Here is a 12,886-nt window from a genome sequence, read left to right on the forward strand (position 1 = left end):
GGTGGACAATATCTAGAAATACTTAGTATGAATGGCTACCACTCCTTACTTAATGCTGGTACGAGAGTTACTGAGGGTGTGATAGGCCATCCTGTATTGATCACATTTTCGATCAATTTTATATTAATACACAGTGCTTGTAGTGCTGTCACTCTCACACAGTTTAATGATCATAAGGCTTTTGTCGTAGCTGTTAATAAAGACAGAACCCAAAATAATTTGTTAAAGATTTTAAAGAGGTCCTGGATTAAGTTAATATTTATATGAACATAACTGGAGGGAAATTCTTGATAATGATGTTGATTTACAGTTTAATAACTTTTTAAATTATATTAGGTTGTATTAATCAATCAAAATATCTTTATTTATTTTAAGTCATGGATAATGTTGGGCTGCACATTACCATTTTTCAAAGAGACGGGTTGTATAAGATATGGCATAAAAATTCTCACAGCCACAAAACTAAGACTGAATACATTAAGTTTAAGAAAAAGATAGATGGGTGGATTATGGCAGCTAAAAAAAAATTTTAGAAATATGAGGGAATTACCTGCAAAGAATCAGTGGAGAATTAAAAAAAAAAACAGTATGCCTACTACTAAATAAAAAAATATCAAAAATATATGTAAATGTTTTTTCTGATAAAGATAAAATTGTTAATATTGTTAATGAATATGATTCTTGGATCCACTCTATTTATAATTTTTATTAATTTCCTACTTTCCCATAAATTTTATGGTAAAGTTATAACTTTTATTGATACTGCTCTAGTATATTAATAACAATTGATAGGTTGCAAACTGTAATGCAGAGTGATCTGGATAATTTAGGCTTACAGTTTTAGATCATTAAATTAGTTCATAATGCTTTAAAAATAAAAAAATATACTTTTAACTTTATCATCTGCTTGCAGCTTATTAGTTCCATTAATATAAAATAATGGTGACTGTGCTTACATACAATGCAATTATTAAGTTATATATCAGGTGCATTTTATTAAATACTTGGATTGATAGGTTTTAAATTCATGGGATTTGCGTATTCACAGTTTCATATAAGGAAGTTTTTTCCATTAGATGTTGTTCACCAAATCTACTTTATTCTAGTTAATTTCAAATTCAATTATAGATTGTATGGCCAGGGATCAAATAAGAAAAAAAATAGATGTGTGGATTATGGCAGCAAAAAACAATATTTACAAATGAGGGAATTACCTACTAAAAGATAGTGGAGAATTATAAATCATTATACTGGTATGCCTACTATTACAAATAAACTATCAAAAATGTTGATAAATGGTAATGTTTCTGATGAAGGTGAAATTTGTTAATATTTGTTTTATGAATACTTTGTTGAAGTACCTAATAAAGTTATCAGTAGCGCTGGTACTGTGAATGATAGAATGATGCAGAATTATCATGATCACTAATTTTTGCATTATTTAAATACTAGTAGTTATTATGAGCTTGGTGTGTGTATGTATAGTCTCTTAAAATCAGGTACCGATAAGATTTATTCTGTTTGCGTTAAGGAAATCTCTGTTCAAGTAATTCCTATCTTATCTACTATAAACAATAGTAGTCTTGCTGTGGGTAAATTTCCCTCCATTCTGAAATCTGCAGAAATTTTTCCTGTTCATAAATCAGGCTCTGTAGATGTGGTTGGCAACTATCGGCCCATTTTACTTTGTTTTTTTTTTTTAATTTCTAGAGAAAGGAATTAAAAAATGTTGGTTAGTTTTTATCCAAAAATTTACTCGTGTAATTGGGGACTCAGGAGGGTGTGTTTTGTTTTTACAATGCATGTTTCTGTATTATTTCTTGATATTTATAAAGCATTAGTACAGTTTGTCATCAAATTTGCCTTTATTTAAAATGTATAGTACTGAAATTAGAAGTCTAGCTTTGAAATGGTTTGTGTATTATATGCAAGACAAAAGTAAATGCATAATTGTAGGTGATTGTGTGAGTAATAATCTTTTGGTGAATAGTATAATCCCCAGGACCCGGTTATTAAGGACCTATTCTATTTTATAGTTTATATTAATAACCTATTTCACATAAATTTTACAGTAAGAGAAAGCTATATATCTTATGCTGATGTTGCTCTAGTAATTCATTTAAGAATATTGATAGGTTGCAGACTGATCTGGAATACATTAAATATCTAATATATAATTTTTTCTTTATCATGTGCTTCTTTATCAGCTCTCCATTAATATACCAGAATGTTGATTATGCTTGTATTCAGTTATAATGCCATAACACTTTTCGGTCATATCTTGGGTGAATTCTATTAAATACTTAGTTGATGGATGGCAAATTATCAAGGAATTTACATAAATGTGTACGAATTTTGAAGAGATGTTAGTTTTACACGCTTTAAAAAATGTTAGTTTTTTCTGATATTTTTCAAATCTGCTATAGTTCATTCAAAATTAAAATATGGATTGCATTGCTGGGAATCAACTTATTGGCTATCTTCATCTGATTATAATTTTGCAAAATGCTATTGTGCAGGTAATGTGTGGTGCGAGTAGGAAAACATTCTTTCCCCTTTTTTGAGTAAATATCTGTATTTTGCATTAGATCTGTTTGTTTATAAGGTCTTCTAACCTTTTACAAATGAAGTGGTAACATCAGGGAGGTGATAGCTGCTATATAACAACTAAGCAGATTTTTACAGAAAATGTTACTGTTCCAAGGCCTTATTGTACATTGTTTCAAAAACATTTCTTTTTCTACACCTAGGTTCTTTAACTGCCTGCTGGGTAGTGTAAGAAGTACCCGTAATCTTAATTTAAATTAACTTTAATTCTTGATCACACAGTAGTTTCATTATGTTTGTCAAATTCCTTATCTTATTTTCGTTAAGTTACAGTTTTTTCACCTGTGTGTTTCACGAAAAAAAATTCTATTTTTATAATATGGCAGCATTTTTGTAAAAAAAATGCTAATCTTGTGGAAATTAAAAAAAACTGAAAATTATTTACTTTTTTTATGTGGTTTTTTAAAGTCAGCCATTAAAATGTAAATTTACCATCCCTTGTTTATTATTCTTATTTTTGAGATCCTTAATTACTTCTTCTGTGCAAAAAAATGAAAAGCAGCAATCACACAGAGAATCCTTGTTTTTTATTTTGGAATTTGTCTCATCATTTTCTTCACACATCATAGCTACCTGATTCTTTTATAAATTATAAATAACTCTTTTTCCTCTAAAATCAGATATTTTTTATGGTATTTTATTTTATTGCATATTACCAGATGACTATTTCATTCAAAAGAGAATTGATGAAGGAAAACATTTTCCGATTGTAAACTCTTCCCCTCCCATATCTTTAACACCATTTTCCTAAAAATTATTAATATTAATACAACTTTATATTATCAAATACTTTCTAAAGATTTGTTGCTTTAATGATACTAAAAATAATTGACAATTCACTTTCAAACTTTAAGGAAATTATTCTTCCAAAGACCTCCTGTAATAATTCTGTTCCTCCTTCAGGCCAATTAGTGGCGGTACTAAATTGACATCATATATCGTAAAAAGCTTAACCTTTTTAGTACATAGTTAAACAATATATCTTATTAATATTTAATTTAATATCTTGTTTGTATTTGTCGTCTTTAAAAATGTAATATCTGTAAAAGGCAGATCTGCAGGCTTATTAACTTGTTCAGTCTAATACATATTCTCCTTTCATTAAAACATTATTTGTATTAAAAATCTTGTAATCCATCGAAATGTTTAAAACCATCCTAATCGAATGACTAATTACCAAATTACAGTCATTCGAATGTATAGTAAAGAAATGCACAAAATGTGAATTGTTTTTTTATTATATTATTTTTGTACTCGATTTATAATAAAAATTATTTATAATAAAGAATGAAGGAATAAGTTGAAATACTAAACTTTAAATTCATTTTGCACGTTTATCTTGTGTGTAGTCTTTGTAGAACTAAAGGTTTTTCATTGCAGAAACAATGCTGTTTTTTACATTGAACTACATTGAACAGAACCACCTTATATTTTTAACTTTCTTTGCCTTATTTTTTCTGATTTTAAATATCTGATATGAAGTATGTTAACAAGTTGACTTACTTACTTCCTCTACAAGCATATACTGTAGGCATCCTATACTCTCGTCGATCTCCCTTCTGTGCGGTACAGACACCAGCTATTTATTGGTAAAAAGATGTCAAATTTACCATCACTTTGGTGCAATACCAGACGTATAGGAATGGTACAGTTGAAGATTTGTAAAGCTCATAACAGCTAAATAACACACACAGGGGTACTGTAACATCCCAGTGAAAATGCAAATACTGCACAATGGCGACTTGCAATGCATGAAAATTGCATACATAAAAAATATGCAAGACATGTTAAATTAATGCTTACAAGTATGAAAAATCAATAGTGAATATCCTAAGCATAGGTGGAGCAGAGTATAACTATACCTTGCTGTGTGCCATTTCCATGGCATATACAGAAATCATAAATCTGTAGTTTTTATGAAAAATCATTCTGTAATTTTAAATATGAAAAATTTTGTATAGATTAATGGGTTACATTTTGTTTTAACCCTGTACAGAAAGTTAAATTTATGCAAGTAGGAAAACATTTCAATGAATGTGTGCAGTTAGATTTGGAATGGAAAAATATAGAAATTAACCAAACTGTAAAATGTTTTCTAAGTACTAAAACTAATAATACTAACATGCATTTGATTAAAGATATTTCAATAATAATTTTTCCATATAAAAACTTAATTTGTGACTGCAGGCTCATGCTCAAAGATTCAAATACTGTATGATTTTAATTTTTGCAAGTCACTTGTCCATTCGCTTAAAAATATTAATGAACAAGTTTGTTGTTGAATAAAGAATGTTTGCTCAGCAAATGGAAAATGAGAGTTTTGTACTTCAAGATTCATAATGGTATGACAAAAAGACATACATCAACAGTCTATAAAGAACCTAAATACCTTTATGAGGCATGATGGGTAAAGTTGCTTATACTCGTAAAATATATATGTTGTTATAATGATACTGCAAACTAATAATCACAGTTTGCACAATGCAGTGGTTATAATAGAGGTAGTCAAATGTCTGTATTTGTGTGTCCTGTTAATAAAACAGATTTTATGATTTTTTTTCAATAGCAGTGTACTGTATAAGTTATTTGTAAATCAATGCCTGTTGTGTATCACCTTACACTAAAAATAGTTAAATGAAAGAAAAAAATTATCGGCTGAGTTATCTCAAAAATCCTAACTGAACAAATTATTATACTACAAAAATAAAAATCCCTTAGTCCAACTTTTGGTAATGAAGTAAATTTCATATTGTGTGTATTTAAAATAAAATAAACATGCTAAACGGATGACAACTGAATGAAAGAATGTTTTAAACAATAGTGAAACTATATACACAACAGACTCAGAATTTAAGAACACACAGGAGGCTTCATAAATCCTACAGAGTTGGCAGTCAACATGTAAAATTATTAAGCTGTTTATTGTGGCAGTAAACAGCAACAACTGCTACAGATTCTTACAAGATGCAGACTTTTTAAGGTATAAATAACTATTACTAATTATTTTTTCATTTGTAAATGGCTTGGTTAAAAGAAGGATTTGGAAGTGTCACGGTTTGATCTGTAGATACGGATATACAGATGACTTCAGAGGGTCCTGCACAACAGGAAAATCCCCATTAATGAACTCAATGTGACAAGAATTAAATGGTTACACAGTAAAATTGTAATATGATGGTCCTTATGAAACTTCTAACCCTGTTGGTGGTTACACAACTAAAGATTTTAAGTTCTTTATCCAAAAATAAATAATAAAGTATAGTGTGCACATTCTGTATAATGATAACTAATTTTTAATTCGCTAATTTAATTAACTTAGTTGATGTAAGAATTATCTTACTGTTTCAAGAGGTATGAAATTAATTTAACTGTGGAGTAAAATAGAAATATTATTTGATAGATTTTTTTGTGAATTTTGATTATCCAAATAACCTTTGCTTTTTGCAACCAGGTTAAATAATTATTAAAGAAACCATATCCTGCTCGGTCTGTATGTTTAGACTTGACACATTTTTAATAACCATCTCATTATCTAATTTGTAATAATATGTAGAGAATAATGTAAACTCTATAATAATTCATCATATAAGGTTTTTAATGTTGGTTTATAAATATCAACAGAAATTTTTTCCACTAAATTTCTGCTCATACATCTGTAGTTAAATAAATTCTTCTTCACTGAGGGTGTCCATTAGCTGCCATAACTTAATACCTGTTAGTTTGCCAGAATGGCTGGCAGAAAATTTAAATTCTAGAAAGGCTTGGTATTTTTTATTCACTATAAAATTCAGTTATCACTGTCTGTAAGTGAGTATAAAACTGCTGTTGCTTGGAAGATGAATAAATAATCACATTGATTATAAGTGACCTTACATGAATCCCAAATTATTCATATAAATTAGTAATGTACAAACATCTCTGAGAATGAGCATCCAACATCAGGCATACTAGGAAAAGAGAGAAATGATTTTCCATTACATTTTTCACTTTGTCAAAAATATTTTTATAAATCAAAATGGGATTTTGATATGTAACAGACTTCAACTGTTGGGGAAATGTGAGGAAGGTGATGAATATAAAAAATATAAGTGATATCTTTCAATGTCCATTAATTACTATAAATTTCCCTCATATTTTATTATTTATGTGTGAAAACTTATTCACAGTAATTTTGTTTATGTTCATTATCTTGCTAATTTTTAGTTTATGTTTGGTAATTGTAATTGTAAAGCCCAATTTGTTTTATTTCTTATATTCTTTTTTTATTCTTACAATTCTTATTATTACTTTTCCTTCATCTTCTGGAATACAATAAATCTTTTTCATTCCCTTAACATCTCCTCTTTTGCATATTATTTTAAATTCTGTGTTATTTTAAATACTGTTACTCTAAAGCACTCTGTTAAAAGACATCAACATTATTAACAGTTTCAGTTTTCCTAATACATACTACCACTACCACTAGACACTCCTGGGGAGGAATGATGGATTCAGGATCAATGAAGAGACTGAATAAATAAAAATCCAGTCCATCTATCAGCAGTGAAACACATAATAAGAAAAACAGCCGCAACAAAAAAAATATTTCAAGCTTCCCTGTGAACACTGAATTTCCACTTTCATTTCCTTCAGGAATTATGTTACCTAGGATGGAAAGTGCCTTTTAATGATCAACAACCTCAGCTCAAATATATGCCTCAATTAATCTCTATTCTTTATGTATTAACAGTTGGCTAAAAACAGATTTAACCTTTCTTTCTTAATCAAAACAGTTTTCCATTCCTAAAATTGTATGGCCTGTAGAATTATCTGACTGCATTATACACCATTTACCCAGACCCCCATTGTAGGGTTATGTGGTGGTAATCCTTTACTTGAGTGAGTAGATAATATTCCTGATATTAATTGATTTGTGATGCTGCTACCTCACGTTCAAGTAGTTAGCTAAAAGTAGAACTTTTAATGGATTTTAACCACCTACATGTTACCGTTTGTACTTTTTTATAAGTATAAAGAATACAGAACAGTCTCAGGAATTGTCAGACTGAAATTGAACTAATATAAGTGCCTAACTGTAATTGTGCCTGCATCTGTAGAATAATGTAATTTTTAAGTAAATTGTATTTTGAGATTTATAATTAGATGGATATTTAAGCCTTTATATACAAAACAATAGAAAAATAAACAAAATAAAATATTAAACACATCAAAATGATGTGCCATAAATTTGTACAATTCTTCCATTTCTGTAAATTTGTATTATTTTATTTATTGAATATTTTTCTTGTTCCTTACATCTTTCTTTATTTCATCATAACTTGTTTCATCTTTAATGCTTACTATAAGTCTCCTCTTCTCTTTACTTTAATTTTTTTCCTCATTAATACTTCATTGAATGATACTAAATAAACTTTCCTGTATGCTCCGTCTACTTTACCAATGTTCATTTCTCTTTCCACTTCTTAACACTTTTCTTTAATCCACTCTTCTTTCGCTAGTTTGCACTTCCTGTTTATAGGATTTCTTAATTGTCGATAGTTCCTTTTACTTTCTTCATCACTAGCATTCTTATATTTTCTATGTTTATCCATCAGCTGCAATATATCATCTGAAACCCAAGGTTTTCTACCAGTTCTTCTTTTTCCGCCCAAGTTTGCTTCTGCTGATTTAAGAATTTCTTTTTTAACATTCTCCCATTCTTCTTCTACATTTTCTACCTTATCTTTTTTACTCAGAACTCTTGCGATGTCCTTCTCAAAAATTTTCTTTACCTCTTCTTCCTCAAGCTTCTCTAAATTCCACCGATCCATCTGACACCTTTTCTTTAGGATTTTAAACCCCAATTTACATTTCATTATCACTAAATTATGGTCGCTATCAATGTCTGCTCCAGGGTAAGTTTTGCAGTCAACAAGTTGATTTCTAAATCTTTGCTTAACCATGATATAATCTATCTGATACCTTGCAGTATCGCCTGGCTTATTCCATGTGTATATTCTTCTATTATGTTTTTCAAACTGGGTGTTAGCAATTACTAAATTATACTTCGTGCAAAACTCTATAAGTCCGTCCCCTCTTTCATTTCTTTTGCCCAGCCCGTATTCACCCACTATATTTCCTTTGTTGCCTTTTCCAATGCATACATTTCAATCTCCAACTATTATTAAATTTTCATCTCCTTTAATGTGTTTAATTGCTTCGTCAATTTCTTCATACACATACTCTACCTCATCATTATCATGGGCGCTTGTAGGCATATAGACGTTAACAATCGTTGTCGGTTTAAGTTTTGATTTTATCCTTATTACAATCGCTATGCATTTTGAAATACTTTACTGTCTTCCCTATCTTCTTGTTCATTATGAAACCTACTCCTGCCTGCCCATTATTTGAAGCTGAGTTGAATATTCTAAAATCACCTGACCAAAAGTCGTTTTCCTCTTCCCACCGAACCTCACTAATTCCTACTACATACTTCAGCTTTATATCAGCTTTAATGTACTTTATGACAAGTGACATTATTTGGTTTAAAAAGTTATTATTATGATTCCTTTACTGTAATTACTTTACTTATTTCTTTTTATAATAACAAATAATTGTGTGCTTGTTTATAAAATAATTTGTTATTTAAAGTGTTGATTCCTTTACAATAATTCTTTCTCATGTTTGTTTTTCTGTGGCTGTCCAAAACTAACTTAAAAATTATTCTTTAATGTTTTTTCTTTTTTTTCTAGTTATCTGGGTCTGGGTTAATAACGACAGTCTGTTGCTAATCACTTCACTCCTATTACTTATTTATATAAAAATTTCAATATATAAAGTTTTTCTGTAAATTGACAATTAATATTTTTAGTTGGAGATCATCTGCAAAGATTCATTGCCAACATACTTAATATTCTTGTATCGCTTTGCTATAATAAATACATCTTTTAAATACATTGATGGTAAATTACTGATCATTTTTGTTAATTTCTTTTACATACTTCATTTTTATGATCATAAACTTTAAATGTGATTTAACTATTCGTTTGTACCTCCATAATTTATTCTGATCTATTTGTATAAATATTTTTTATGTTAATATGATTTTAATAATTATGGTATTGTACAGATCTTTTTTGTCAACTTAAACTATTAATGTTCAATTTCAAATGAAGAATGGATATATATTTGTATCTATACATACATATAATGGTGTTTTTATATTGACATTGCTTTAACCGGTTACAATTACTTTGACATCTTTTGATAATATTGAAGAGATATATTTGGATAAAGTTTTCTTTAAATTATTATAATAAGCAGACCGTAATGACATAAACTCTCTGAATCTTCCAAAGGTTGACATCTCTTTGTATCTGGAACGTTTAGTGGCATACATATGGTTATTTAAGAGTGTACTATGTTGATAAACTTTTGAAGAATTGCTGAGTTGAGGTTAGCACTGATAGATGGAGAAGAATAATTCTTTAATGCGGGACATCATGTCAATGTGAACTATTAAATGAATGACACAGGCAGCCATAACATTTGTTAATATATCACTAGTCTTATAATGTTATGTTCAGTGTTCAGATGAGAAAGGGAGGAATGTAAAGATTTTACACCTGAAGTGTTCAGGAATAAACATGTATTCTACAGATAATTCCAGATCCAATAACAGGAGAGAGCCAGAATATATGATATCAACTCGAGGGTTTCCTGATGATTAAAAGTTGGGTATATACACCATCATTTTACAGCTGGGTGTGAACTAATTTACAATGACTTAAACTGTATGATGAAATGGGGTGCAGAAGCAGAAATTTGTATCAATACTTGAAGTGCCAAGCAGCACTTGAAGCATGCAGTTCATAGTATTTTAATTGAGTGGGAAAGAGAGTGTTACTAGGTCTTATTTTCTCACTCTATCCACAATAAAATGGTGTTTCATTTGACAACAGGCATTAGAAGATAATAAAAGGATTGTTGTGCTTGTAAAGAAAGAACTATTTACAGGACCCAAGTTTATTTTTTGTACAAATTCAGCTACAGCTAAAACTGCAGGTTTTATTGAGCCCACTTAAAATTGACAAAAATATCTTGGACAAAGTATAGGGACGATAATTCATAAATGCGATAGGTTTCTTTTGAATTCTCTCATCCAGTTTCATAAAGGAATTTTTAAGAAGATTGTATTTTTCAGATTTTTTGCTCTAGGAAGATGTGCAATGAAGAGTCTGCATCAGTTTTCTCAAATTGAAACCACATCATCCTTGAATGTGAGGACCTTGTGAGAAAAGATTTCCAGACCATTATTTTTGGAGGTGTTTTATATAAAAGAGTTTATTTATTTATTTCACACATTTATTATGTACTCAAGTGTCTTGTCTGAAAAGAATCATATGAAAACTGTTTTGTATTCCTTTTATTAAATAAAAAACTTATTGTCATTTTAAAAATGTAGAATATCTGCTACAAGACTACAAGGAAATCAAAGACTAATGCGACCAGTAGTCTCCCAGATAATTAATACTTTCAGCCTGAGTAAAATATGTGATAAATGGTAAAATACAGGAACTCACACATTCTTACATTTTTGTTGAGGTATGGGCAGCTGTTTATTGGTAATCAAATAAATCTCTCTATTGTGTAAAATTCTTTTGTGAATAATAATCTTTACAGTACATTTCCTGTTTCTGCATTGAGTATTGCAGCATCTTATTTTTGCTGGCCTCTTCCATCTTTATTATTATTTACTAATTTTTTATAATTTTGTTTCTACTTTAATAACATTTTAACCTTCAGTCAAGAGGTATAAAGAGGTCTGTACTATTTTCTTTGATAAAAATTAGATCAAATAGTGTTTTTTTCTAAATAAAGATTTTTAAATTGCTTATAACTACTGAACCTGTAGACAATTTTCAAAATGCAAGTTAGCTTTTTCTTTTAAGATTTCAAAATTTCAAATTTCCAAATTTTTATTAGGCATGGGAGAAAGAGAGAGACTGTGTGTGCGTGAGCGCACGTGTGCGTGTGTGTGTGTGTGTGTGAAAATACAGTTAAGGCCATTCCATGCTATAAACTCATATATATATATATATATATATATATATATATATATATATATATATACATATATGATTTTATAGATTACCTCTTCAAAATATTATTAATTACAATTAAAATTTTATTTAATCTCTATTATAATCTCTGAAACTTCAATATTATAATAAATACTGGACTGAATTTCAATATCCAGATTTTATTGTTTTTAGAATTTTCCATGATTTATTTCAAATTTTTTATTTTTCTCTGTTCATTTTGCAGTATAATAAAATAAATTGTTTTAATTATATAAAAATATTAATGTAAATTTTTTTCATTTCAGTTAGGTCATTACAAAATTATCAGCCAAAAGACCCTATAGTAAAGATATTTTAAGATAACTATAAGATAAATCTTATAGTTATTATTACAAATCCTTTATATCCGTCCATTATCAGCATATCATATCATTTGAAAAAGGAAAAATTTCTAGAAATTTAGTAAATCTATTTCTTCCTTCTCCAGTTTATTCAATATGACTTTTCTTGTACATTCTGCAATCTGCAATGTAAATCTGCAATGACAGGATATTTATAACATGAACTAACAAGATGGCTGCGATCCAACTGATTGGATAAAGTCTCAGGAAACTGAATGTTTCCTATAACAGTAGATTGCCTACTACATTAATACCTTTTCTTTTTTCCTGTTTAGCCTCTGGTAACTACCGTTTAGATAATTCTTCAGAGGATGAATGAGGATGATATGTATGAGTGTAAATGAAGTGTAGTCTAGTCTTGTACATTCTCAGTTCGACCGTTCCTGAGATGTGTGGTTAATTGAAACCCGACTGCCAAAGAACACCAGTATCCACGATCTAGTATTCAAATCTGTGTAAAAATAACTGGCTTTACTAGGACTTGAACACTGTAACTCTCGACTACATTAATACCCAAATTTTTTAATGTTTACAGCTAGTCCTCTCACAATACCAGGAATCTTACAGGTTGAACCCCACATACTTTCAAAATTAACATAATCATTTAAAAACAATTACAATTTTTTTCCCAAATCTTTTTATAAAAATACTTTTACTGAAACTAAGGAGATGATCTAGCAGTGTAAAAGAAATTGTAGTTTCCAAATGTCACTTGCATTTTGGCAGTATTGTCATGCTGAAGTGTAATGACAGTAAATTTGATTCAATGCAGAAAAATTAACAGGAAATAAACATTGTTTTCATTGTTCTTGT

The sequence above is a fragment of the Lycorma delicatula genome, chromosome 7 (genome assembly GCF_047948215.1).
Source record: "Lycorma delicatula isolate Av1 chromosome 7, ASM4794821v1, whole genome shotgun sequence".
Lineage (NCBI taxonomy): Eukaryota > Metazoa > Arthropoda > Insecta > Hemiptera > Fulgoridae > Lycorma > Lycorma delicatula.